Source organism: Carettochelys insculpta, chromosome 5 (genome assembly GCF_033958435.1).
Source record: "Carettochelys insculpta isolate YL-2023 chromosome 5, ASM3395843v1, whole genome shotgun sequence".
In the NCBI taxonomy this organism is placed as follows: Eukaryota; Metazoa; Chordata; order Testudines; family Carettochelyidae; genus Carettochelys; species Carettochelys insculpta.
Window position 1 is genome coordinate 54867363 of NC_134141.1, and position 27793 is coordinate 54895155.

Below are 27793 nucleotides of genomic sequence, written 5' to 3' on the forward strand. Positions count from 1 at the left end.
GGGGACCTCCGTGACCTTCGGACCTGGTGTCCCATCTCGCTCCTTAGCATGGACTACAAGATCATCACTAAAGCCATCTCCCGCCGCTTGGAGTCCATACTGCAGGACGTGGTCCACCCCGACCAGACATACACCATCCCGGGCTGCACCATTTTGACAACCTCTATCTGGTCCGGGATCTCTTAGAGCTTGGGTGTAGGGATGGCCTGTCGTTCGCCCTCCTGTCCCTGGACCAGGAGAAGGCGTTTGACAGGGTGGACCATGGATATCTCCTGGGCACCCTGCAGGCCTTCGGCTTTGGGCCCTGCTTTGTCGGGTTTCTCTGGGTGCTGTACACTGCCTCGGAGTGCATGGTCAAGCTCAAGTGGACCCTGACCGCTCCGGTCAGCTTCGGATGGGGAGTATGACAAGGCTGCCCGCTCTCAGGACAGCTCTATGCCCTGGCCATCGAGTCCTTCCTCTGTCTCCTTCGTCGAAGGTTGATGGGATTGGTGCTTCGGGAGCCGAAGCTGTGGCTGGTCCTGTCGGCGTACGCCGACGACGTGCTACTTGTGGTCCAGGACCCCGGAGACCTGGTGTGGCTGGACGCTTGCCAAGCTGTTTACTCAGCAGCCTCCTCCGCCCGGGTCAACTGGGACAAGAGCTCTGGCCTGGTGGTCGGAGCTGGCTGGCAGACGAGCCCCCTCCCACCCCCGCTCCAGGCCATCCAGTGGAGCACGGGTCCGCTGTCCTATCTGGGCGTCTTTCTATCCTCCACGCATCCCTCTTCGCCGGAAAACTGGCAGGGTTTAGACGGCAGGGTGGCTGAGCAGTTGCGGAGGTGGACAGGGCTGCTCCAGTGTCTCTCCCTATGAGGGAGAGCACTGGTGCTAAACCAACTAGTCCTGTCCATGCTCTGGCACTGTCTCAGCACCCTTGTCCCACCTCCGGGCTTCCTGGCCAACCTCCAGAAGATAGTTATGAAGTTTTTCTGGCCAGGACTTCACTGGGTCCCTGCAGGGGTTCTCCATCTCCCCCCCGGAGGAGGGAGGACAGGGCCTGACCTGCCTCCGCACTCAGGTCCATGTCTTCTGCCTCTGGGCCCTGCAGGGACTCATCAACAGCAACAGTGTAGATAGTCTGGCATGGAGTACGCTGGCGCATGCTTTCCTCCGTTGCTTCCGAGGGCTCTGATACGACCGGCAGCTCCTTTATTTGCCTTTGAGAGGCCATCCGCGAGACCTTCTGGAGCTGCCGGCCTTCCACCAGGACCTCCTCCGCGCCTGGTGGCTGCTCGCAGTCTCCAGGTCTTTAGGGGCCGCCGCGGGGGAAGACCTCCTCGTAGAGCCCCTGCTACACAACCCCTACCTCCGTGTGCAGGTGGCGGAGTCCCCTGCGGTGTGCTGGAGGTTGGTCCTAGGTGGAATCACCAGGGTCGGAGACCTCCTGGACTACGACCGGGGAAACTGGATGGAGGCCCTGGCACTCACCCAGCGCATGGGGCTCTCCACCCTACGCTCTCCCTGGCCCGTACTCGAGGAAGTGCAGGCTGCCTTGCCACCCACCGCTCAAGTCCACCTACTCCGGGTCCTGCGAGAGGGTGCACCCCTCCCCCCTCTCACTCCTGGCCCTCCGGATCTCTCCATGGGCCCCCGGCTCCGCGAGCCTCCCCGCCCCCCTCCCCCGCATCATCCCAGCTGGCTGCACGTCTTGCAGCTGGTCCCCTTTCGAACCACACCCAGATGTAATCTGTACACGCTCATGGTTCACACACTCCACTTCCCCACCCTCATGTCCCGCCGAGACCACAAGTGGTGAGACCTCCTGCCATCTTCGGAGGGTGGGGAGCCCTGGTGGGCCAGCCTTTATTCTACCTTGGTCCCTGGGCCCACTGGGGACATTGTCTGGAGAATCCTCCATGCGGCAGTGAGCATGGGTGTGTACCTGGCGCAGTTCACCCCCCCTTCCAGACACCTGCTTCTTTTGAGGCATGAGGGAGACCCTGGTGCACATTTACATTGAGTGTGCCATGTTGCAGCCCCTCTTCTGGCTCCTTCAGAACCTTCTACTGAAGTTCTGGATGCACTTTTCCCCGCACCTTCTTATTCTGGCACACCCCATCCGTGGCCCCACTAAGTTGCGGGACCTCCTTGTCAGCCTCCTCCTGGCTATGGCCAAGGTGGCCATTTACAACACCCGGGAGAGGAGGCTGGCCGGGGGGGAGGTCTGTGACTGTGGGGCCTATTTCCGCTCCACTCTCCGCTCACGAATCCGGGCAGAGTTCCTTTGGGAGGTGTCCACTGGCTCTCTTGACACCTTCGAGGGGCAGTGGGTGCTGTCTGGGGTTCTCTGCTCGGTGTTCCCTTCTGGTTCCCTTGTTCTAAACCTCTGACCCCCACTCCCATCCCTGTTTTCTCTTTAGTTGTCCCCCACACTTTGTTGGGGCCATGGTTTTTTAATGGGTTCCCTCTCCCATTAAGAGAGGCCTTTTAGTCGTGGGCGGGCTGTGCCTGCCCACTCCCTGGTCTTCAAATAGGACAAAGTATACTGTCTTTCCAGAAGGTTCCTGAAGCTTCCAGGTAGCGGTCTGCCACACTATATTTGTTCTTCACTCTATTTTTGCTTATTCTTTACCCTAGCATTCATCGTGTTCTTTTGAAATGGATTTATTTTCTCCCCCAATCTCTTGGTTTTTCTTGTTATCCACTGCAGTATTGTTTCAAAGCAGAAAATTAACTGAATAGTATTTATTTTGAGTTCAACTTTCAAAGTAATATTTTTTCCCGTTCCTTGGTGTAGTGTCAGCATAGTGAAGGTTGAATGCTGTGATTGTTTCTTCTTTGCTTTGCAAGCAGAAGCCAGATAATTATAATCTGTCTTTTGGGGAAAGAAGAAATGAGAGATAGTATAAGCAGTAATGAAAAAAATACCTGATCATGGATAAGCAGTCACTCACTGAACCACATTCATAGAATCATAGAATCACAGAGCTGGAAGGGACCTCAAGAGGCCATCAAATCCAGCACCCTGCCCCAAGCTGGATCAATCCTAACTAATACATCCCAGCCACGACTATTTCAAGCCAGGACTTAAAAACCTCTAAGGATGGAGATTCCACCACCTCCCTAGGCAATGCATTCCGGTGCTTCACCACCCTCCTGGTGAAGTAGTCTTTCTTATTATCCAACCTACTCCTCTCCTTCTGTAGCTTCAGACCATTACCCCTTGTTCTGCTGTCTGTCACCACAGAGAACAGTTTCTCTACATCTCTTTTTGAGCTCCCCTTCAGGAAGTTGAAGGCTGCTATTAAATCACCTCTCAGTTTTCTCTTCCTCAAACTATATAATCCCAGATCCCTCAACCTCTCCTCATAGATCGTATGCGCCAACCCTTTAACCATTTTCATTGCCCTCCACTTAACCTGCTCCAGCACATCCACATCCTTTCTAAACTGGGGTGGGGGGCAAAACTGGACACAATATTCTAGATGTGGCCTCACCAGTGCCTAATAGAGGGGAACAACAGCCTCTCTAGATCTGCTCAAAACACTCCTCCTAATGCACCCCAAAATGCCATTGGCCTTTTTGGGTACAAGAGCATACTGTTTACTCATATCCAGCCTTTCATCCACTATAATCCATAGGTCCCTTTCTGCTGTACTGCTGCTTAGACAGTGGGTCCCTAGCCTATAACAGTGCTTGGGATTCTTCCGCCCAAGTGCAAAACTCTACACTTCTCCTTGAACCACATCAGATTTCTTTTGGCCCAATCCTCCAATTTATCCAGGTCACTCTGGATCCTATCTCTACATTCCAACGTATCTGTCTGTAGGAGAGAACAGGCCTGTCACCTAGGGTCTTCTGGAGTGTGGCATCCTGATTAAGGATGGGTTGTAGGTCTCTAATGATGCATTGCAGTGGTTTGAGTTGGGGACTACAGGTAATGACTAGTGGTGTTCTGTTGTTTGGGTTTTTTGGGCCTATCTTGAAGTAGTTAGTTTCTGGGTATTTGTCAGTGTGGGGGAAAAAGGAAAAAGAAAAACTGCTGTAGGGGTTAAAATTTTTACTTTTCCACAATAACCAGACCCCACTCTGTGAGAGGAAATTAGGGGGTCATCTGCACCTCTTTGAAGTTGTTACCTTGTCACTTAGAGACAATTTACCCTGAAGACTCCTTTGTTTTTGTTATCATGTACCTTTGTAGGGTAAACTGAAGTCAGCAGAGCTGGTGTTTGCAGACAGATCTCAGGATAACTTGGCTGAGACTTTGGTATGTTAAAGAAGACAATTAATTACCAAACTATCTAAACAAACTGTATAAAAAGGCCTGAAAACTGAATCTCAGGGCTCCCACTTCTCTGGAAGTTGGCAGCCTGCATATATGCAAATAAACTTTCCTTTTAGATCTCACTCTTGCCTCACTGCTTTGACCTCCAGCCTTGGACCTTTGGGGAACACTGTACCCCAGGGGAAAGTGGCTTCCCCAATATCAGGCCCTGTTGATTTGTTTTTTTAACTTCTCCTGGTGAGTAATTCAGGTTTAGGAATATTTAGTTGAGATCTTGCAGTTTTTGGTCTCTGTCCATAGGATCAGAGAAAAAAGAAAACAATAATAGAAGACCATTGGTCATTACCTACAGCCCCCAACTCAAACCACTGCAATGAATCATTAAAGACCTACAACCCATCCTTAATGAGGATGCCACACTCCAGAAGGCCCCATATAACAGGCCTGTTCTCTCCTACATACAACCTCCCAACCTTATGAGGATTCTCGCCAGCAACCACACGCTATACCACAATAATACCAATCCTGGAACTATTTCTTGCAACAAGCCCCATTCCCAGCTTTGTCCACATATGTATTCTGGAGATACCATCACTGGACCTAGCCAGGTTATTCACAGAATCATAGGCACATTCTCATGTTCTTCTGCTAACATCATATATGCCATCATGTGCCCACATGTGCATATATGCCCACATACTTTGTATATAGGACAAATGGTAAACACGCTTCAACAAAGAATGAACGGACACAAAACAGACATAAAAAAGCTCTTAACTCACAAGCCTGTCAGCCAGCACTTTAATGGAGTGGGACATTCTGTTAATGACCTGAAAGTCTGCGTTTTACTGAAAAGGAACTTTAAGAATCGCCTACAAAGAGAGAGTGCTGAACTCTCTTTTATATTCAAATTTGACACATTAACATGTGGTTTGAACTGGGGCACCAATTATCTAGCCCATTATAAGGACTCTTTTACATAACTTTATTTTGTCTGACTCTTGACTTCCCCCCCCCCACTTCTCTTCTGATTTGCCCACCTTGATTACAGTTTTTCTGATTTGTCAACCTTGATAACTATTTTTAGTTCTCCGTGCCTTAAATATTGAGTCTGTTCTGGTCTGGCTATGGTCTGAAGAAATGGTCTGTCCCATGAAAGCTCATCACCTAATAAATTATTTTGTTAGTCTTTAAAGTGCTACTGGACTGCTTTTTTTGTTTTGATAGAGTATAGACTAACATGGCTATCTCTGTGTCACTATTCAATCTTTGTTTCAGTTTTCCATCCTGGTTCTGGCTTTTGGCACCATTTGAGAACACACTAATAAGCAATAATAAGGAAAGGGGGTTGAAATGCTTGGTGAGTGTGTTTAAAGTGAAGCACTGTGCAGCATAACATGAAAATGATTTTTGCATCTACTGTGGTTCTAAGCCTTCCAACATGAATATCCTTTGAGAGCTGCATTCCTGGTTGACAGTTAACAGTAGGAGTCTTGTCTGATAATCAATATAAACCCAGCTTTCTTAAGTACCTGTAACTGACATTTTACTACTGTAATTCCCAAAGACATCTTAAACTAATGCATCTTATTGCATAATGTGTGACAGTACACAGAAGGACCTGAAATAGTCCTCTGATACGATAGTTTGCCATCTGTCTCTGTCATCATCCTAATTGCTGTGAACGATCTCGCTTCCTGACGAGGTCAGGTACAAAGAACCTGTGTATTTTACATCTTCCTTTTCCTAAATACTAATCATTCAACATAAGGATGAAAAATGGGTTTGTTGCCATTGAATATACATTGAGAATTAATAGCAAAATGTAGGAAATTCTGTTGCTGAATGTTGATTTAATTGGGTTAAGTTCCAAGCTCCAGGGGCATCATTTCAGGGAAAAAAGTTCTGGAGAGCCAAAGCTGAATCTGCAAATAGATTGCTGTCCGTCCTGAATGAGAAATAAGACAAGTATTGTTTTCTTAATGAATCTACAGTCAATGTCAGGGAAGGGGGCAAAAGATGGAAAACGTAATGGACCATACAGACCTATGACAAGTATGTGGGGAGCAAATCAAGGCCTGGGAGAGGATGATGGAAAATTATGCTCCTGCCAAGTTCCTCTTTTACTATCTGTAGACTATTAGAACCACTGCCCAAGTTGTCTGTAGACTTAAATTTGTTCATTTCATTACAGTGACTGATAGTTGCAGTACAGAAAGAATTCAGACAAGTCCCAGAAAAGTAAGAGAAGTTTCCTTACCCACTCAAAGGGACACTGTAGTTGACAGTGATGAGTTTTAACCATCCCAGCAAGCAGTTGTTCAATCAACCATGTAAAAATGGCTCATTCACTTTCTGTGTGGAATACTCCTTCTTGTTTGGGCTAATATTTAACTCATCATAAGCCTTTTAGTGGTGATGCCTAGTAGCTTTAATTCTCCTTGCACAAATTTTTCATTCCTGTTGCTATCTGGATGGTTTGTAGTCATAAACTGTAAATCAGTGCACCTTTAATACATAATGATAAAGTCAAATTTTTGCTAGTGAAATAGAGGTCAGATTCTGACCACAGTTAAACCAGTATAAATCTAGAATTATGTTACTGAAGCCAGGAATTTGGATTTGCATGGATATAGCAGAGGTCCTTTGTGAGAAAGCGGTGTACTGCAGTTAACTACCAACTATATACAAAATAGCATCCGGGCCTGTTTTACTGTAGTGAAAAGCAAAGGACACAGATAAATGGGATAAACACTATACCATCTTCTGCCAAAATAGACTGTGGTGGAAGACAGGGCCCAGTGCATGACATCTGTCAAGCATATAGAACCTCTCTCATACTTTGCTTCATATTAACTGGATTCTCACACGTCCACTGAGCTGCTGGATTGCTGTAGATCTTTGTCTGCAGTTCTGGTCTGAGCTCCTGTGGTGGTGTTGACATAGACTGTTAGGCATCTCTGTCCCTTCCCCCTTGGGACCCAGCAGCCAGGAGTCAAGAGAAGGCTAGAGAAGACAACTGAGGGAACAGCACAAGGTCAGAGCCCTGCTCCTGACCCCACACCTAACCCGCTCACATGCAGCACCAGGCTCCCCAGCACAAAGATTCAGCCAATTTAACTCTTGCCAAACAGCACCTTCTAAACACCACTATCCTCCAATACTCACCTGGTACCCAGGAATTTCTGTCCCTGGTAACCCTTTTACCCTTAGCAGCAACAACAGCTCAAGGGGTCACAGAAGCAGTTATTTCTGTTTCGCTGTCAGATTCCCCTGTTACCCAGCACAAACAAGCTCTTGCACACTGAGCTGCAGCTGACAACTTTTGTACATCTGTGTCCTATCCCAGCACCTCTCGGGCAGGGTGTGTGTTGGTCATAACCTGAAATTTATTATATACCAATTACTTGCAAATATGGTCTCATTAAATTTGCATAAAATGTTTTGCCTAGATCTGAACAAAACTTAGCAACTGTAAGTGGAAGACTCACCAGTGAAAAGTGCCAAGGGAGGATATCATGGAAAATACCATCTGTAGTCTGTTTCAGTAAAGATAAACAAGTGGCCACTGTATCTAAAAAAACCCTAATGGTAGGGGCTGGGGGTTGGTGGGAGGGAAGCAAATATATCCCCTCAGCTGCCTTTACTAACTTTGGAACCCTAGATAGTGGGGTTTTTAAAAGCTGCTTTCAGCTGTCACAGAACACTGGAAGATAAGACATCACTTCTCCCTCACCTCTTGAGATGCACAGGCTACTGACTGATTCAGCAAGGCATATATTAACCTGCTTTAATTAGGTTCAATGAATCTGGACTCCTGAGCTCATATACAGCAGTGAAATGCTCTAGAAGAGGAAATTTGAAAAGTCTCTGAAATCCTGTCAGAAGCTAATGAGATTCCAAAGGATCATCAGCATTACTGGGAGAGTTATTCATATTTTCTAAATAACAAACAGTCCTTAGCACCTTAAAGACTAGCAAATCTTTCAGGTCACGAGCTTTTGTGTGTGAGACCCACTTCTTCAGATGACTGGAGTAGCCATTTAGAATCCAGGGTTTATATAGCCAGGGTGGGCAGGAGGAAGAAGCGGGGAAAAGTGTGTGTTGGGTGGTCACCCATCACTAGTAGGATCAGTACAGGAAGCAAATTAAGTTAAGTAGGATTTGTTACATCCCTGAGAATATCAAATATGGGGAAATTGTCCTTGAAGTGCATGATAGTTGAGATCTCTGTTCAGGTCTTTTATAAATGTGTCAGATTTGCAAATGACTTCCAGTTCAGGTGTCTCCCTCTGTAATCTTGTGGTGAACACCTTCGTAGAAGAATGGCTACTTTTAAATCCATTATTTAATGTCCGCGGAGGTTAAAGTGGGTTTATGTTGTGGAAGTATAAATAACATTGTATAAGTATAACGTTGTATAAGGGGACATGCTGGATACATTGTATATGAGAGGGCATGCCAAAACATGTCACAAAGTATCTGAGGGAGCACACGTAGGGACAGTTAGCTTTTGAATGGAGAAGCAATTAAGATGGAGCCAGCACGTCTAAGAAGCAGGCATCAGAATGGAAGGTGTGAAGGGCAATTAGTTAAGTTAACTGGAAGCTGTTTAAGGAGATTGTTAAGGGTGGCAGGTAATTGAAGATATGTGACTGGTCTCAGGGATCTCGAAGGGTGGTGACTAAAATCTTTTTCTTCTTTTGTCTGTAACTTCTCTGTAACTTGTTCTCCAAAAAACTGTATAAATTAAGAGACACAAGCCCCACTCGGGGGGCTCACTTCTAAATGTATTAGCAGAGCGGCTTTGCTAATAAAACAGAGTGGTCTGATAAATTGTGAGTCTGAGTCAAACTTTGACAATTTGGAGGTTCCACCGAGATGGCAAGCGGCTTCGCTGAGGCTGTGTGATCCCTGACTGCCTTGCAGGACGATCGTGGCAGCCGGCGCCTGGATGCTTAGTCCAAGCGATCCTCCACAAGACAGAAAGGTACACAGCAGCAGCGCAGTCTACGCCATTGAACTTGTTGGTTCCCACTCTGTTCGGGTAGGGGTCTTTGGATCCAGCTTCTGGAATCAGACGTCTCAGGTAATTAGAACAGTTCCCTAAGGGAACTCTGGCTTATTTTATTTTTGTGCTTTAACCGGTTTGAGGACTGTCTTGTCTTTGTGTCTATCCGTCTTCCCTGTGGTGTGTGTGTGAATCTGGGAGCCATCTCTGTCCGGAGACTGGCTGACCAAGGGGTCCCCGTCCCCACGGTCTGAATAAGTGGAATCTGCACAGCTGCAGCCGCACCACACCTTGGGTATTAACCCCTGGTGTGAAAGCAAGGGCAGTTGAGGCAGTAGCCTGTGGGCTCCTTTCTGTGTGTTGCACCGGGTACCGCTCTGCCGAGCCCGAATTTCCTTCTTGTGTGAGTGCTGTGTGAAGTCCTCCTGGATGGGTAATCAGAAGTCTAAGGTAGAACAGTTCCCTAAGGGAACTCTGGCTTATTTTATGTATTTTAGGAGGGGTCCGGACTCTTGTAGGTTTCTTGAAAAATGGTCCAAATTAGCTCTAGAGAACCCCAAATTACAGTGGCCACTGTTAGGTTCTTGGGACAAGGATTGAGTGGACGCTTTAAAAAGCAAACTCGTCCTCCCAAAAACCAAATTGGAGAGAGGAGAAGTAGACTGCTTCATGCAGTGGTGGGAAGAGGCAAATCGTAGATGGACTGAGTCAAAACTCACCTCTCTCAAAAAAAAATTCTAGCAAAAAACTAAAAGTTCAATTGGATGCAGTCTCTCCCACCACTAGTCCGAGCGCTCCCCTTTGCCCAGTCCTGTGCAATGATCCGGATCAAACCCGACCCCCACCATACTCCTGCACAAATAAGAAATCAGAAAAAGAAAAATCTTCAGTGACTACAGATAATGAAAGTGAAGAAGATACCCTCATTGGCCTCGCAGCTCTGCAAAATATTATGAAGAAGAAGAAATCCAAAGCAGACTGCAAAGATTCTCTTGACATCTCTTCTTGGAAAAGAGAACCTGATGGGAGGTTAATGAGAGACTCTGATCAAACTGTTGTGGCACCCTTACAAGTCCTTAAGATGGGAGATAGTGAGTCCATATGGGATTATAAGCCCTGGACTCGTACGGAACTTTTATCTATAGTTAAAGGTTTTCCCAAACCACAGGAAAACTCTGTCAAATTTGCTGAGGAGTTTCTGTTAATCTGTGAAACCTATAAACCCTCTGAGACAGATCTCCTCCAACTGTGCAAATTGTTAGCTCCTGCCAGTTATTATGATAAATGGTTGGCTGCCACAGACTGGCCAGCTGAGGCATGCCACTCAACCATAAAAAGTACTGGCCCAGATTCGGTGTACAGAGACCGGTGTATGGCTCTTTGGAAGTGCCTGCATCAAGCCATTCCCAAAGTGTGGTCTCCTAAAACAAACTGGACAGCAATACGTTGCTGTAAGCAAGGGCAAGGAGAAAGCCCAGGTGACTATAGGTCCCGGCTAACTGATATTTTCCTACAACATTCAGGAATTCAAGAGCCTGATGTAAATGGGCAGGGGGCCTTGGCACATGCATTTGTTGATGGTCTTCTCCCTGCCACAGGCAGCATGTTAAAACAAATAAGTGTGGGATGGGAGACTGAAACCATGGACAAATTGCTGGCAGTAGCAGAGCATTGCCACCGCACTTTAAAAGGAAAGGAGGAACAGTCCTCCCAAAAGTTAATGGCTCTGCAGATACAGCATTATTCAGGGCTAAGCAGACCACACTGGGGACAGGGACAGGGTTGCGGAAGGGGGCGGGGGGCTGGATTAACTGGGGTTTGTAACTACTGTAAACAGCCTGGACACTGGAAAAGAGAGTGTCCAAGACGACCTAATAATCGTATGGGAAATCAAGTGAACCCCCCGCTGGTTCCTCCAGCTGATCCCCAACCCTATTTTTCACCCCAACAATGACGGGATGCTGGGGAACCTCAGAAAGTTTTAGCTCCCTTATTACCTCTGTCCCCTACTGGAGAATGTGTCCTGACTGTAAATGATTCTCTCTCCCTTTCCTTGTTGATACTAGAGCTTCTCTTTCTACAATCCGCACCACTGACTTGCCTGTGGTTCCCCGATCTGGAAAATCTGTGTCTGCTGTTGGCATTACAGGGATCCCTACCTCTTTTCCCCTCTCAAAACCTTTGTCTGTTCAGGTCGGTCCCCTCTCTGAGGACCAGGCATTCCTCCTCTCTGATTCCACCCCTGCAAACCTTCTGGGACGGGACTTGCTATGCAAACTTGGCTGTTCTATTTACTGCTCCCCAGATGGTGTCTATCTGCAAATCCCTCAGTCTTCCTTATGCGATTCTGTAGCCTCCCTGCTGTCTGAAACTTCCCTCTCCACTCCGGTCCCTTGCTGTCCCTTAACTCCGTCCCTAGAGCACCTAATCTCTCAGGTTCCTTCCTCCCTATGGCCATCTCACCCATCTGAAGTGGGCCGATTAAATACTGACCCAGTTCGGATTACTGTAGACAATTCCAAACCTCTGCCTCGCCTGTCTCAGTATCCTTTGAATCCTGAGGCAGAGGCTGGGATTGCTCCAGTTATATCTGCATTAAAAGAACAAGGAATTATTGTCTCTTGTTCCAGCCCCTGTAACACTCCTATCCTCCCAGTTCAAAAGGCTGATGGCAAATCGTGGCGATTTGTTCAAGACCTTCAAGCTATTGCGTTTCTTGGTCCCCTCTCTGTCTCTGTAACGCCACCATCCCTGTCTCATCTCGCTCAGCTCCAGGATTCTGCCCCAGAAACAGAGAAAGACTCCTGGAGTGCTTTGGGTTGCTCTTTGCATTCTGATTCCCTTTGGCGATCACCCACCGGTACCTTTGTAGCCCCCCCTCTCACTCTACCCGTCTCTAGCCGCCCTGCTACATGGTGTTTCACATGTCGGCAAGGAGGGGATGGTCTCTGCTATGAGTAAGGCGGGGTGGTGGGCTCCTCATTTCAGCTCCTTTGCAACCCGCCACTGTGCCACTTGTGTTACTTGTCAAAGCCACAATGTAGGCAAATCTGTAAAAGTAACACAAGGGTTCCGGGGTTTGCCTCAAGCACCTTTCCTACACTGGCAACTTGATTTTGTACAAATGCCAAAGTGTCAGAAATATGAATTCATTTTAGTTATAATATGTCTATTTTCGGGTTGGATTGAAGCCTTTCCCTGTCGCAAAGCTGATTCATTGTCTGTTGCAAAATGTCTGTTAAACCACATTTACCCCTACCAAGGGAATTCCTGCCACTTTGTCTAGTGACCAGGGAACACATTTTACTGGAAAAATTGTTCAACATCTAAACCAGGTATTACATGTCACCCACCTGTTGCACTGCCCTTACCATCCACAGAGTGCAGGGGCAGTTGAAAGGCGAAATGGTGTGCTTAAAAATAAGCTGGCAAAAATCTGTAGTTCCACAGGGTTAAACTGGCCAGCTGCTTTACCACTGGCCCTTATGGAAATTCGGTCATCCCCATCCCAGAGACACAAATTGAGTCCATTTGAAATCATCATGGGATGCCCTATGCGAACAATGGCTACTATTACCCCAGTCCCAGACCTAAACCTAACTCACAGCATGCTCCTCCAGTACTGCAAAGGGTTAATGCAAGCTGTGAGCTCCTTCCATTCGCAGGTGCGAGCAGCTTGGCCGACGGAACCCACCTCTGCTGCCTGTCACACTCTTGAGCCTGGTGATTGGGTCTACCTGCGGCACTACCTTCGGAAGCCCGCCTTGGAACCCCGGTGGAAGGGTCCATACCAGGTACTGCTCACCACCCAGACAGCAGTGAAATTATCCGGCATCGCTGCATGGATCCACGCCTCACAGTGTAAGCCAGCGCCACCTCCAGGGGACCAAGCACCTCTGCAAGACCACGCAGAACCAGCTTCAACCCCAGAAGACAAAGAGGAACAGCCTGCAATACCTTACAATCTGCGCTCTCGTAAGGGTTGCCAGAAGCAGAGGGTAAGCAGACAGCAGGACCCAACAAACAAGAAGCAGTAGTGAGCCTAGCGCCTGCTGCCTGGTGGACGTAAAACCGTGACTGCGGTTCCCTCGAAAGGGGTTGTCAGAACCAGAAAGGGTCCTGCTTCGAACATGTGTCCTTGGAAAAGCTTAATCCTCAGCTACTGTGTCCTGAGGGTCTGGGGAATCCAGAGTGACAGTGACAATTCTTCATCCAACAACAGGTGCAGATAGCCCAGATCCTGAATATTTCTAATTGCTGGGTCTGCAGCCACATCCCAGCTCACTCACAAGCTAGTATCCCCACCATGGCAATCCCTTTGAATTCCTCAGAGCTTGCTGGAGAACCCTATCCACTTAAAAGGACATGGAAGGAAAATGACACTTGGGGGCTGGGAAAAACTTATGTTCCTAAACTTATAAGTGTGGTGAAAGGAAAGGGCCACTAGTGCTGGGTGTGTAATGGGACAGGGCTGAATCTAGGGAGGAGCAGCTGTCTCCAATACAGCGTGTCCCATGGTGTATGGGACTATTCAAACAAGGTTGGAGAATGGCAAACCGGGTATGGAAAGATAAACTTCCTCTCAACCTGGGATCAAACCAGAGTGCTAATCTAATGTTGTTAAATGTCACCAGTGAAAGAAATGAAAAAGAACGATTGATGTATGGAATCCAGTAAGTCGTTGGTCATGGGCATAGCCTTGACCAAAAGGGGGGATTGTGGAAGTATAAATAACATTGTATAAGTATAACGTTGTATAAGGGGACATGCTGGATACATTGTATATGAGAGGGCATGCCAAAACATGTCACAAAGTATCTGAGGGAGCACACGTAGGGACAGTTAGCTTTTGAATGGAGAAGCAATTAAGATGGAGCCAGCACGTCTAAGAAGCAGGCATCAGAATGGAAGGTGTGAAGGGCAATTAGTTAAGTTAACTGGAAGCTGTTTAAGGAGATTGTTAAGGGTGGCAGGTAATTGAAGATATGTGACTGGTCTCAGGGATCTCGAAGGGTGGTGACTAAAATCTTTTTCTTCTTTTGTCTGTAACTTCTCTGTAACTTGTTCTCCAAAAAACTGTATAAATTAAGAGACACAAGCCCCACTCGGGGGGCTCACTTCTAAATGTATTAGCAGAGCGGCTTTGCTAATAAAACAGAGTGGTCTGATAAATTGTGAGTCTGAGTCAAACTTTGACAATGTGTATTCCAATTCGTCGTTTGGGATTTATGACCATTCATCTTTTGGCACGGATACTGTTTGGTTTAGCCAATATACCTGGCAGAGGGGTATTGCTAGCACATGATGGCACATATCACATTAGTAGATGTGCAGGTCTATGAGAGCCTAATATTGTGGCTAATGTGGTTAGGTCCTATGAGGGTTTCACTTGTACAAAGATGTGGAAAGAGTTGGCAAAAGGGTTAGTTGCAGTGATGTTGTATGGCTGCTGGAGAGTATTTTCTTGAGGTTGGGTGGCTGCCTGTAGGAGAGGAGTCCTGCAAGAGTGAGGAATATTGTTTTATTGCAGATTGTCACTGATGTGATGGAGGTGTTTAAGTTGGCGCTACAGGCCATGGCAAGTAGTGTTTTGTTATTTTCCTTGTTGGGCCTACCATGAAGTTAGTGAGTACTCATCTGGCTCCATTATTTGTTTCTTTACTTTCTCCTGTGGGTAATTAACCTTTATTTTCTTCAGAGCTTTAATAAAGCCTTAGGGTGAGTTATTGAATAGGGAGTGATATGACATAGAAATGCACAAAACCTCTGTCTTTGTGGATTTTGTTTCTTGTTCTTTTATTATTTTTATTATTATTGTTATTATTATTGTTATTATTACCATAATCTTGTTTGTACCTGGAAGCTTTAGTCACACGTACTCCTGTAATACAGTTGTTTTGGAAGATGGTGTACACACAATGCTTTCTCCAAGTCTCTCATGATTAAAGTCTATGCCAGTTTGTGCCTTCTCTTCCCCCGAAGTCATGGGGCTAGAAATTCCACAAAGTATGAGTCAGCCTAGAATTTGGTCTTCAATTTCATTGGCCAGCCTTAGCCATTACTTGGGTGGGAGGCTTCCCAGGAAAATCCAGATGCAACAGAATATAGTATTGGTAATTCAGTAGATGGAACTTCTACAGTGACAGCATGAGCATGGTACTCCTAACAATCCTGGTACAATGGCATGTCTTCCAGGAGAAGGTATATTAATATGATTTCCTGGCCAAACACCCATTAATGCCCTTGTAATCCTGAGCTGTTGTTTCTGGGCAGTCTTGGTTTCCACATCAGATGTCCAGATTTCAGTGGTGAGTGAAATTATTTTTGTACAGTTCATCAATCAATTTGTGAAGTACTCTGAGATTTCTGGATGAAAAGCAATACCCAGTGATAGATAAAGTGCATGCATTAATTTAATCTTGGACTTCCACTGAAGGAAGTGTACATGAGTTTGTTACAAAGGGCCATAATGTACTATGTTGTAGAACACTGTAGCTGTGTCTACACGTGCACGCTACTTCGAAGTAGCGGCACTAATTTCGAAATAGCGCCCGTCGCAGCTACACGCATCGGGCGCTATTTTGAAGTTAACTTCGACTTTAGGCAGCGAGACGTCGAAGTCCCTAACCTCATGAGGGGATCGGAGTAGCGCCCTACTTCGACGTTCAACGTCGAAGTAGGGACTGTGTAGACGATCTGCGTCCCGCAACGTCGAAATTGCTGGGTCCTCCATGGCAGCCATCAGCTGGGGGGTTGAGAGATGCTCTCTCTCCAGCCCCTGCGGGGCTCTATGGTCACTGTGTGCAGCAGCCCTTAGCCCAGGGCTTCTGGCTGCTGCTGCGGCAGCTGGGGATCCATGCTGCAGGCACAGGGTCTGCAACCAGTTGTCAGCTCTGTGTATCTTGTGTTGTTTAGTACAACTGTGTCTGGGAGGGGCCCTTTAAGGGAGCGGCTTGCTGTTGAGTCCGCCCTGTGACCCTGTCTGCAGCTGTGCCTGGCACCCTTATTTCGATGTGTGCTACTTTGGCGTGTAGACGTTCCCTCGCAGCGCCTATTTCGATGTGGTGCTGCGCAACGTCGAAGTTGAACATCGACGTTGCCAGCCCTGGAGGATGTGTAGACGTTATTCTTCGAAATAGCCTATTTCGATGTAGGCTTCACGTGTAGACGTAGTGTAAGAGTCTAACTCCAACTTTCTTAGAACACACTGCAAATAATCCAAGAAATCTCTATTTTTCTTTCTTTTCCTTGCCTTGAAGCATACCTAACAAGCTACCACTTCTATAGCAAAATTTATTTCCTAGGTTAGCAACTTGATTCCTCAACACATTAGTTTATAGTATTCTCAGTTACAGTAATTTTGTGTCCATCAACCATAAGGTCCATGGCTGTGTCTACACGGGCAGCCTCTGTCGACAGAGGTCACTGTTGACAGAGAAACACAAAAGGAGATCAAAACAGCAAGATGCTCTGTTGGCAGAGAGCAGCCAGACTGCCTGGCCTTCTCTCAACAGAATGGCTGTCCTGAAGCTCTGCAAACTGGGCTGCCTGGGGAACTGGAAGCCCTTCTGCTGACAGAAGTGTCTACACGGGCACTCTGTCAACAAGACACTGTCGACAGAGGCATTATACTTGATCAGGAATAGGGATAACGCAGCCAACTGAACAGCTGAGTTTTGTTGACAAACTCTTGACAGAATGCTTTAACCATGTAGATTCTTGGCAAGTTTTGTTGACAAAAGCCCAATTTCTTAACAGAAGCTGCATGTGTAGACACAGCACATGTGTCCTCAGTTATTTTTCCTTAGCTTTTTGTCCTAACAAACCAATACTTTCATGCTGTGTTTCATGGAAACCTAGAATTACACTCTGTCTTTTCCTTTTCAAAATGTTATTTATTTAAAGTTGTAAAGGGGTGTTAGGGCTGTGTCTTAAACAAGTAAAACTAAATGTAGAAGAACAAACCTCCCCACTGTTACGACAGGGGTGCTGGTTACTTCAGGTACAGGAGGGTATCACCTTGACATTACTTCACTGAATTTTAGGCCTTGCTGCAAAATTTTCTGAAGCTGTGATTCTTAGGTATGTTATTCACCTAGTTCTTACAAGAATATGCATTTCTGGATGGGAAGGATGCATTTTCAGTGGAAACTGTGGTATGAATATCAATCTATCCATTTTATATAGTCATTCATCATCACAGAACTGTGCATGTGCTCTTTTCATATACAGTTGATAGAAATCCCCTAAAATCTGTGTGAAATTTCTTGAATTTCATGGAAACAGTCAGTTTCTGTTTGCAAACTATTTGGAAAGAAAATACAGTCTCCAAGTACTTAATGCTTATCTGCCAAGGTGAACTGAAGTATTGACCTTCCAGCACATTTGGGCTACGTCTACACGTGCACCCAACTTCGAAATAGCTTATTTCGATGTTGCGACATCGAAATAGGCTATTTCGATGAATAACGTCTACACGTCCTCCAGGGCTGGCAACGTCGATGTTCAACTTCGACGTTGCTCAGCCCAACATCGAAATAGGCACAGCGAGGGAACGTCTACACGCCAAAGTAGCACACATCGAAATAAGGGAGCCAGGCACAGCTGCAGACAGGGTCACGGGGCAGACTCAACAGCAAGCCGCTCCCTTAAAGGGCCCCTCCCAGACACACTTTCATTAAACAGTGCAAGATACACAGAGCCAACAACTAGTTGCAGACCCTGTATATGCAGCACGGACCCCCAGCTGCAGCAGCAGCAGCCAGAAGCCCTGGGCTAAGGGCTGCTGCCCACGGTGACCACAGAGCCCCGCAAGGGCTGGAGAGAGAGGCTGGAGGACCCCGCTATTTCGATGTTGCGGGACGCGGATCGTCTACACGTCCCTACTTCGATGTTGAACGTCGAAGTAGGGCGCTATTCCCATCCGCTCATGGGGATAGCGACTTCGACGTCTCGCCGCCTAACGTCGATTTCAACTTCGAAATAGCGCCCAACACGTGTAGACGTGACGGGCGCTATTTCGAAGTTACTGCCGCTACTTCGAAGTAGCGTGCACGTGTAGACGCAGCCTTGCTCTGTAATATGAGATAATGGCAGATAGAATCACTATGTCTGGCTTTTCTGTTCATTCATTCAGCCTGAAGCACTGACTGCTATATCTGCTATTGGGCACTGCTGAAAACATGTGTAAACTTTGTTTTTGAGATGATAGTTGAGGAACATGCTTTGAAGGAGTCCCAGAGTTTTTGACTGATCATGTGACATGCTGGACACTTGCATGTCCTATTGGGTAATGCAAAGGCTTAGCACTTGAAGGCCTTAACCCTTTGGTACAGAGTTAACATTGCACATGCCATGGAAAATTGACTTACATTTTCCATGATATAGAAAAAACGTGTTCAGTTAAGGCAGGGGTTGGCAACCAAAGAAGAGCTTTTTTTTTGCTTTTTTTTTTTTTTAATTTGGTAAAAAACTTAATTCAAGAGCCACAATGTAAGTGAATAAAGATAGTCTTTAATAAATAAAATCAAACCATACTTTTTGTAACCCCTATTTTAAGAACAGCACACACACACACACACAGATTTGTAATGTGATACATGTTTTCTGCAGGATAGTCACAAACCTTTTATATATTCTATTTCCTCACACTTTACACGTGTCTGTTTGTACCACTCCCTTGCTGACTTTCACTCCTGAACCTCCTTTAATTATGCCAATTTTACTTCATTTTTAATTTCAGTTTTCTTTCTAAAAATTCATGTTGACCTTCACAGCAGGAATGACACAAGCTTCCTTTTTCCTTTTCCAAATCAAGACTTTATTAGCCACACAATCAAAACACAGATACAATATTATATCCCACAGTGCACTGCTTATATTTAAGCAGGAGTTATCCAACGTTTTGAGATCACCTATTGTTGGCTATTTAGATATGAGAGATTCATTTTTGGGTTTTTAGATGTTCACCATTTATTGAAAATAATCAGGAAGGGTTTTTTTTTGTTTTTTGTTTTTTTCTACTTTGCAATTATAGCATTGAGACCACAAAGAGGATTTCAAAGAGCCGCATGTGGCTCTGGAGCTGCAGGTTGCAGATCCCTGAGTTAAGCAAAGTAATTGTTTTAAAAAACTTTGTGGAAATGATGTAGGTAATTTATGTGTGAATCATACTCTGGATCATCACCTTGTTATGGTAAGTGGGCTTGTGTGTTCCAATGAACCTGAGAGCGAGGCCACAGGGAGTCTTGTACTCCCAGCAGGATCACCCATGGTGTCAAGGGGAAGGTACAGACAAAGAATGATCCTAAAAGTCCTCAACGGCAGAACAGGCAGAGGGTAACAAGGGTAATGCTACAATGGCTGTGAAGGTGGATGAAGACTGAAGCGCCAGGAGGCTCCCAATCATCATGGATACCATGCCATTGGATCTAGGCCTTCTATCCATCAAGGATCGTGTGGTGGCTGCAGTGCAACAGTCCCCCATGTTAAAAGAAGTCACACACAGGCATCTTCCTCTGCATACTACTCTCCTAAACTTAAGCCATACAGTGACTGATGAATGCAATGGGAGCAGGATTGTGAAATCTGGAAACTTTTAGTCATAGACCAGCACCTAGTCAGTGGATGTACATGTCAGTCATTCCATTTTAAGGACTGAGGTGGTAGAACAGACCACCTGCTGCATTCATGACTGAGCAGTACTGTTTGGGATCCACTCTGCTTACCCCATATGGGGGGGGGGGCTAGAAAAGGAGCCCTAACCATAGTCCACATCAATCTCCCAACTTGATAACCACTGGATAATTCACCCCATATGGTTGAAATCAAATGATAAACTTTAAACGTGGAATATGCAGACTGTAATGGAGAACCCAGATAAAGAGCAACCTGAAAGATGCGTATCAATTATCACCCACAAGCTGTGATTATTTGACATCGATATAGCTGCCCTGCCAGAGAGACATAGACTAGAAGAAGGACAGCTGAGACAAAAAGGTGGAGGGTACACCTTTTTCTGGAAAGGAACCCCCATAAAATGAATTGTCTGAAATCCTATATGAAGTCTCTGTTGGCATCAGTGAGCATTTCATGACTCTTTGCTTAAAGCTTGCCAAAAACCAACAGGAAACTGTTGTGAGTGTTTGTGCACCAAACATAGACACTGAAGGTGACATGAAGGAGAAGTTCCACACCCAGTGGATACAGTTTTGAAAGACATTCCCAAAGAAGACAAGATTATTCTCTTGGGGGATTTCAATGACAGGGTCAGAATAGACTCAGACCCCTGGCAGACTAGCATTGGGAAAGATGGAGCTGACAACAGCAATTCCAATGGAGTGCTCCTCCTTTTGAAATGTGCGGAACACAACCTTGCCATCATGAACACGATCTTCCACCAGAAAAACAAATCTAAGATCTCACAGCAACATCTTCGATTGAAGCACTGGCACCTCATAGATTATGTCATTGTCCGCACATGGGACCTGCCTGATGACCTTCTCACACATGCAATGACTAGCACTGATGACTGCTGTACTGATCACCATCTTATCCTATCTAGAATAGCAGTTAGGATTGTCACCAAAAGGAGAAATCAGAGGAAACTGATCTTATGAAAGATCAGTGTACGAGGCTTGAAGGATCCCAAAAGATGAATGACTTCCAGGTAGCACTCCACAGGAAGCTGCTGATAATACACCCTAAAGATGTGGAAGAATAGTGATATCAGTTGAAAAATGCCATCACTGGCACTTGTGAAGAAACCATTGGAGTCCAGAAAGTATCAGGACTGGCCTGAGAACAGTGTGAAAATTGGATGCTTGATTAAGGTGAGAAGGAAAGCATTTAACGCCTGGCAAAGTGATGTTAACTGCACAATATAGAGAGAACCACATGCCAAGTCCAAGGTAGAAGTCCAGTGTAAAACAAGGACTGTGAAAAATGAATGGTGGACTGAGAAAGCATGAGAGCTCCAGTATCTCACAGACATCAACAATATAATAGGGTTCCTCAATGCCACCAAAGCTATTTATGGACTGAAAAACTATGGAATCAATGCCCTGATATCAAAGGATGGTACCCAGCTCTTGAAAAACAATAAAGCAATTGCTTCTTGCAGGAAGGAGAACTATTATGAACTGTTGAACTGCCTCTCCTCCATGGTCCGAGAATCCCTTGACCAAATCCACCAGCAACTGCCAAGAAACAATCTTGCAACACTTTCTACCCAGAGTGAGGTCCAAGCTGCCATCAAAGTGAAGTTCGACAAGGCAACTAGACTAGATGGAATCCTGGCTGAATTGTTCAAAGAAGGTGTTCCAGAGCTCCACAAACAACTCCACATCCTGATTCTCAAGATCTGGGATAGGGAGCAGATGCAGCAAGAGTTCAAAGACACACTAATTGTCAGCCTCATGAAGAACAGTGTCAAATCGCACTGTAAATACTATTGTGGCAGCTCCCTCCTGGCAACAGCAGGGAAAATCTTAGTTCAAATCCTTACAAACTGGTTCTTGCCACTTTCAGAAGAAATTCTTCCAGAATCCTAGTGTGGCTTCGACCCATTCCAAGGAATAGCTGGCATGGTCTTCACTGCCTAGCAAATGCAAGAAAAATGTTGTGAACAAAACCAAGCCATATACATGAGTTTCATTGACCTGACCAAAGCATTTGACTCAATCAATCACAGCACCCTGTGGACCATGCTCTCAAAGATTGGCTGCCCCCCAAAAAGTATTATCATCTTGAGGCTGCTTTACGACAGCATGACTGCCACGGTATTGAGCAACAGTGGATCCCAAAGTGACCCCTTTGAGGTCAAAATGGGAGTCAAACAAGACTGTATCATTGCACCATTACTGTTCTGCATCTTCATCACCAAGACCCTTCACCTCATTGATGGCAAGCTTCCAGATGGTGTGAAGATTGTTTATAGAATGAATGGGAAGCTTTTCAATCTCCTGAGACTGAAGGCTAAAAGTAAGACCTCTACAACCTCAATCACGGAGCTTCAATACATGGAAGACAATATAGTTGCTGCTCTTCTTCTGAAGCCCTTCAGACCATCTTAAGTGCCTTCACCAAAGCATACGAGAATTGCAGCCTCACACGGAACATCAAAAAGAGCAAGGTGCTCCAACAGCCCTCACTGAGAGGATAATTTTGTGTACTTTCTATTGAAGGTAAAGGCTAATTGCTGATAAATGTGGAGCATTTCCTGTACTGTGGAAGTCATCTTTCCACTAAAGTCAACATTGATGCAGAAATCCAGCATAATCTGAACTATGCAAGCTGTGCTTCTGCTCACCTGAGACAAAGGGTCTTCGAGAATTGGGATATCTATGCCAAGACAATACTCCTTGTATACCAGTGGTTGTTCTAACACTACTGTATGCATTTGAAACCTAGACAGCCAACAAGTGTCATTTGCTGGTACTTGAACAATACCATAAACACTGCCTCAAGAGAATCATGAGTATCTCTTGGGAGAATGGGTGCATAAACACTAGTGTCCTGTAAGAGTTGACTATGACCAGCATTGAAGCCATTATCATTCACCAACAACTTGGTTGGATAGGTTAAATAGTTCAGGTGTCTGATCAGCACTTCCCAAAACAGATTCTGTTTTCTGAACTGAAGGAAAGAAGGAGGAGGGTTGGGGGCCAGAGGAAGCAACATAAGGACATGCTGAATGCACATATAAAAAAGTGCAACACTGATGTTGACACTTGGGAGAATCTTACCTAGTGAGGAGGAGTAATCCATGAGGGGGTGGCACAATTTGAGATCCTTCTGCAGTACCGATGAGGAGAGGCAGAAAAGAAAAGAGCAGTTAAAACTACCCTGTGCCCCTCCAACATTTGACAACACCTATCCCTTCTGTGGCAAGACCTGTAGCTTCAGAATCAGGCTGATCAGCCATCAATGGACTCACAAATAGGAGGGTGACATGAAGATGTCCTACTCGTTATCGAGTGACAGCAAGAGAATCAGAAATTATTGAATAAATTTCTGTGGAAATTCCAAATGAAACTTCAGTTAATGAATTCTGTATTGCAAAATAGGATTGGAATTATTGGAGGAATTGCTTTTGATCTCTTGCAAAAGAGCTTATGCTAATTAATTTTCTTTTATTGCAAATAAGGATGAAATAAGTGAATGAATTTGCCCTTTTTGGATGGAACAGCATTAGGAGTGATTTTATTTTTAGAAACTTAAACATTGCTGGAAGGAATTACATTGTTGGTTAAATTGCTTGTGCTTCCTAATTGAATGAAATTATCAAAAGTTCTTTGCTTTTGTTACAGTGAAGAATATAAAATACTGTAATTAAAATTATTGCTTTTGATTTTTGAGTGGAATAATGTAGTTCATTGCAATTTGTTTGGTGTCAGTTCAGGACTCAGCACCTAAAGGAGGAAACTAAGGCTCAATCCTGCAGTCATGTGCACAGTTCAGTTTATTTCAACAGTTTTAGCAAGATCAGAACCTTGTGCTCTACTCATTGATAATTATCATTGTATATTTCAGTGTTACCTTTTATGCTGATGGGTAAAGTGTCTTACACTATTGTGGTGGACTATATTTTGCTCATTCATAAAACTGCCTATCTGAATCACTTCCCCACATCAGTCACCTGTTAAAATGGGGCTCTTCATCCCATGAACATAGAAGAGAGATGGCAATATTTTTGAGAGCAAATGGTAGCATTTACAGAGTACAAGGAGCCCAGGGAGTACATTCAAGATCAGAACTCTGGTTTAAAAATATTTGCAAAAGCATAACTAAAAATTGAGCCCTGTCTTATAACTTTAATTTTGTTTAATTTGATGCTGAATGCTCTAGCTTGTTGCAGGTGCACACTCAGACACCTTGGCATAAAGACATGCAGGACAAAGGGTGGAGCAGTTTTGTAGGCCAATAATATGGTGATTTTTTTAACAGTCCATTAGATCCACCCCTGTCCTTACAGACTCTTAAACTGTAGTGCCAAATCCTTGGACCTAAGATAGGCAGCCACTTAGGCCATGTCTACATTTAAAGGACAGTGAAGATGCCATGTCTGCCACTAGGTAGACAATTCATCTCTTTAAGAGGCAGTGGCTATGTCAATGGACTGGTATAACTGTGTCACTCAGGGGAGTGGAGTTTCCATACCTCTGAGTGATGTAGCCAACATAATTTGCTAGTATAAATTCAGCTTCAGACAGCAACAAGGAGCAAACCTGCCCCTGGGGGAAGGGAAATCCCAGGGGATGTAATGTCGGGGAACTAGCTTAGTCCACCTATTCTTTGCGGGTAGTGGTAGTGACAGAAGGCGTTGCTACAGCACCTAGTGTTCTGATGGTTGCAGAGTGGTGGAATGTTACCCAGAAGAACATCTCTGCTGGCTTAATTGAAGCCCTGATTAATCTAGAAGAATTTGGAGAAGGACGTGTGCCTTTGGTCCTGCCCTAAGGTTCACAAGTCTTTCTGAATACAGTTTGGGACGTAGCTTTCAACTCTGCAGCAGGCAGGTTCTCAGGGCTTTCAGACTCCTGACTTCGGAGAGAGGAACAGAATGATTTTATTCTTTCTGCTCCAGCCCCTGGAATTTCCAGTAGAATGGAAATTGCAACTTTCCAGCTTTCGTAATTACAGTGATCTAATGTGAAGAGGTCTAGGCCATTCTAATGTACACAGGCCTTGCTCCTTTTATACTGTAAGCAATCTGAGGCACAGACCACGTCTTCCTTATTTTTGTATAGTACTGACCCTACTGGAAACAAATAATGGACAATAAATAATTTCCTTAGGAATGGAAGACTCCCTGACCACTCAAGAATATAGAATCATATAATTCTAGGGCTGAAAGGGACCTCAGGAGGTCATCTAGTCCAGCCCTCGGCCTAAATCAGGCTCAACCCCAACTAAATCATCCCAGCCATGACAACATCAAACCAGGACTTCAAAAACTTATAGGGAAGGATATTGTGCCACCTGTCTCAAAAATGCATTCCAGTGCTTCAACCACCCTCTTGCTGAAATAATTTTTCCCAATATCCAACCTACACCTCTTCCTCTGTAACTTCAGACCATTGATCCTTGTTCTCAGTGGTGACAGATGGCAGAACAGTCTGTCTCCATCTTCTTTAAAGTGCCTGTTCAGGAAGTTGAAGGCTGCTATCAAATCGTCCCTCAGTCTTCTCTTCTGCAAAGTAAATAAGCCCAGATCTCTCAGCCTCATCTCATAGGTCATGTGCTCCAGCCCTTTAATCATTTTTGTTGCCCTCTGCTGAAATTGCTCCAATAAGTCCACATCCTTTCTATATTGGGAGGTGGGGGAGGGCAGAACTGGATGCAGAACTGCAGATGTGTCCTCACTAGTGTAGAGTAGTAGGCATCCTTCAATCCTAAGGGATCATGGGTTTGCGGCCCAGTTGGACTGATTCGAACAGCATCTTTTCTGGCTGTGCAATCCAATCTGGGAGTGGCAGTCCTTTCCACACTGTGAGCAGCAGTAGGCAGATGTCACTCTGGTATCATGGGCACGGATCTTCCTGAGGGCTCTCCTGTCTTCCTCTTCCTTCACCAAGGTAGTTTCATACATAGCAAGAGCTTCCTTCACTCCCTGTTTCCAGGCATGCCTGTCTGAGGCGAGCGAATGCCAGGTGTTGGCACTGATAGAGAGAGCACTGAGGTCACGCTTGTATGTGTCCTTGTGGCGCAATTTAGGTCACCCTTTCGGCCTCTTTCCAGATGCCAGTTTGCCAAAGAGGAGGTCCTTTGGTATTCGGCCATCCGTCATACGTGAGACATGGCCCAGCCAGCGCATACGCCTCTGTTTGAGAAGACTGAACATGGAGGCGGTGCCTGCCCTCTCAAGCACTGCGCTATTGGGGACCTTGTCCTGCCACGAGATACCAAGTATGCACCTAAGGCAGCGCATGTGGAATGTGTTGAGCCACTGCTCTTGTTTTGAGCGCAAAGTCCATGTTTCACTGGCGTACAGCAGTGTGCTCAAAACCAGGCTGTGTAGACCTGCACCTTGGTGTGTACAGTGAGCTTATTGTTAGCCCATACTCTCTTCATCAGCCTGGAGAACATTGTGGCGGCTTTTCCAATGCGCTTGTTGATCTCGCTATCAAGTGACAAGTTGTCCGAGATTGTTGAGACTAGGTACACGAACTCATGGACGACTTCCAGTTCGTCGTCTAGCACGCTGATAGATGACTCGTTACCCACATTTTGGCCCATCACCTGGGTCTTCTTTAAGCTGATTGTGAGGCCAAATTCCATGCATGCATCTGCAAAGCGAGTTATGAGTGACTGCAGTTCCTGCTGAGTGTGAGCAGCAATAGCTACATGGTCAGCAAAAAGGAACTCCCTTAGATGCTTCATAAGCACCCTGGTCTTCACTCTAAGCCTTGACAGTTTGAAGAGGTTGCCATCCATTCTCGTGCAGAGAGAGACGCCCTCTGTAGCAGTTCTGAAGGCATATTTGAGCAAAACTGCAAAGAAGATGCCGAACAGTGTTGGAGCCAGCACACACCCCTGCTTCACTCTGCCGAGAATCTCAAAGGGTTCGGATGTGGATCCGTCGTATACGACGGTCCCCTTCACGCCTTCATGGAAGGCCCTAATAATGCTGAGCAGAGTTGGGAGACAGCCGATCTTAGCCAGAATCACGAACAGACCTTTTCTGATGACGAGGTCAAATGCCTCAGTCAGGTCAATGAAGGCAATATACAGAGGTCTGTTCTGCTCCCAGCACTTTTCTTGTAGTTGCCTAACAGAGCAAACCATGTCTATGGTAGACTGTTCAGCTCTGAACAGACACAGTGAGACTCAGGGTAGACTCTCTCCGCAAGAACATTGAGCCTCTTCAGAACAACATGTGCAAATAGCTATCCCACGGTACTGAGAAGGGAGATGCTGCGATAGTTGTTACAATCACTTTTGTCACCCTTGTTCTTGTAGACAGTAATGATGTTAGCATCCCTCATATCTTGCGGTACGCTGCCATCTCTCCAGCATTGGCAAAGTATTCCATGCAGCTCTGAAACTAGGGTGTGGTTGGCACATTTGAGGATTTCTGAGGGAATACCATCTTTCCCTGGGGCTTTTCCAGAAGACAGTGCTTTTAGTGCTTCGCTGAGTTCTTCCAAGGTGGGCTCAGCATGGAGTTCAGTCAGGGTGGGCAGAGGCTCGATGGCCTTCAGGGCTCTCTCTGTAACTACAGTCTCGCTGGTGTACAACTGTGAGTAGTGTTCCACCCAGTGTTCCATCTGCTTGGTTCTGTCCTTCAAGACCTCGCCTGTGGCCAACTTAAGTGGGGCAGTCGTTCTTTGTGAAGCACCAATGGCCTGCTTGATCCCATCGTACATTCCTCTCATGTTACCAGTGTCCACGGCCTGCTGAATCTTGGAGCAGAGTTGTAGCCAGTAATCATTGGCACACTGCCGAGCAACCTGCTGCACTTGACTCTGAGCAGACCGGAGCGCCTGCAGGTTCACCTCACTGGGAGAGGACCCG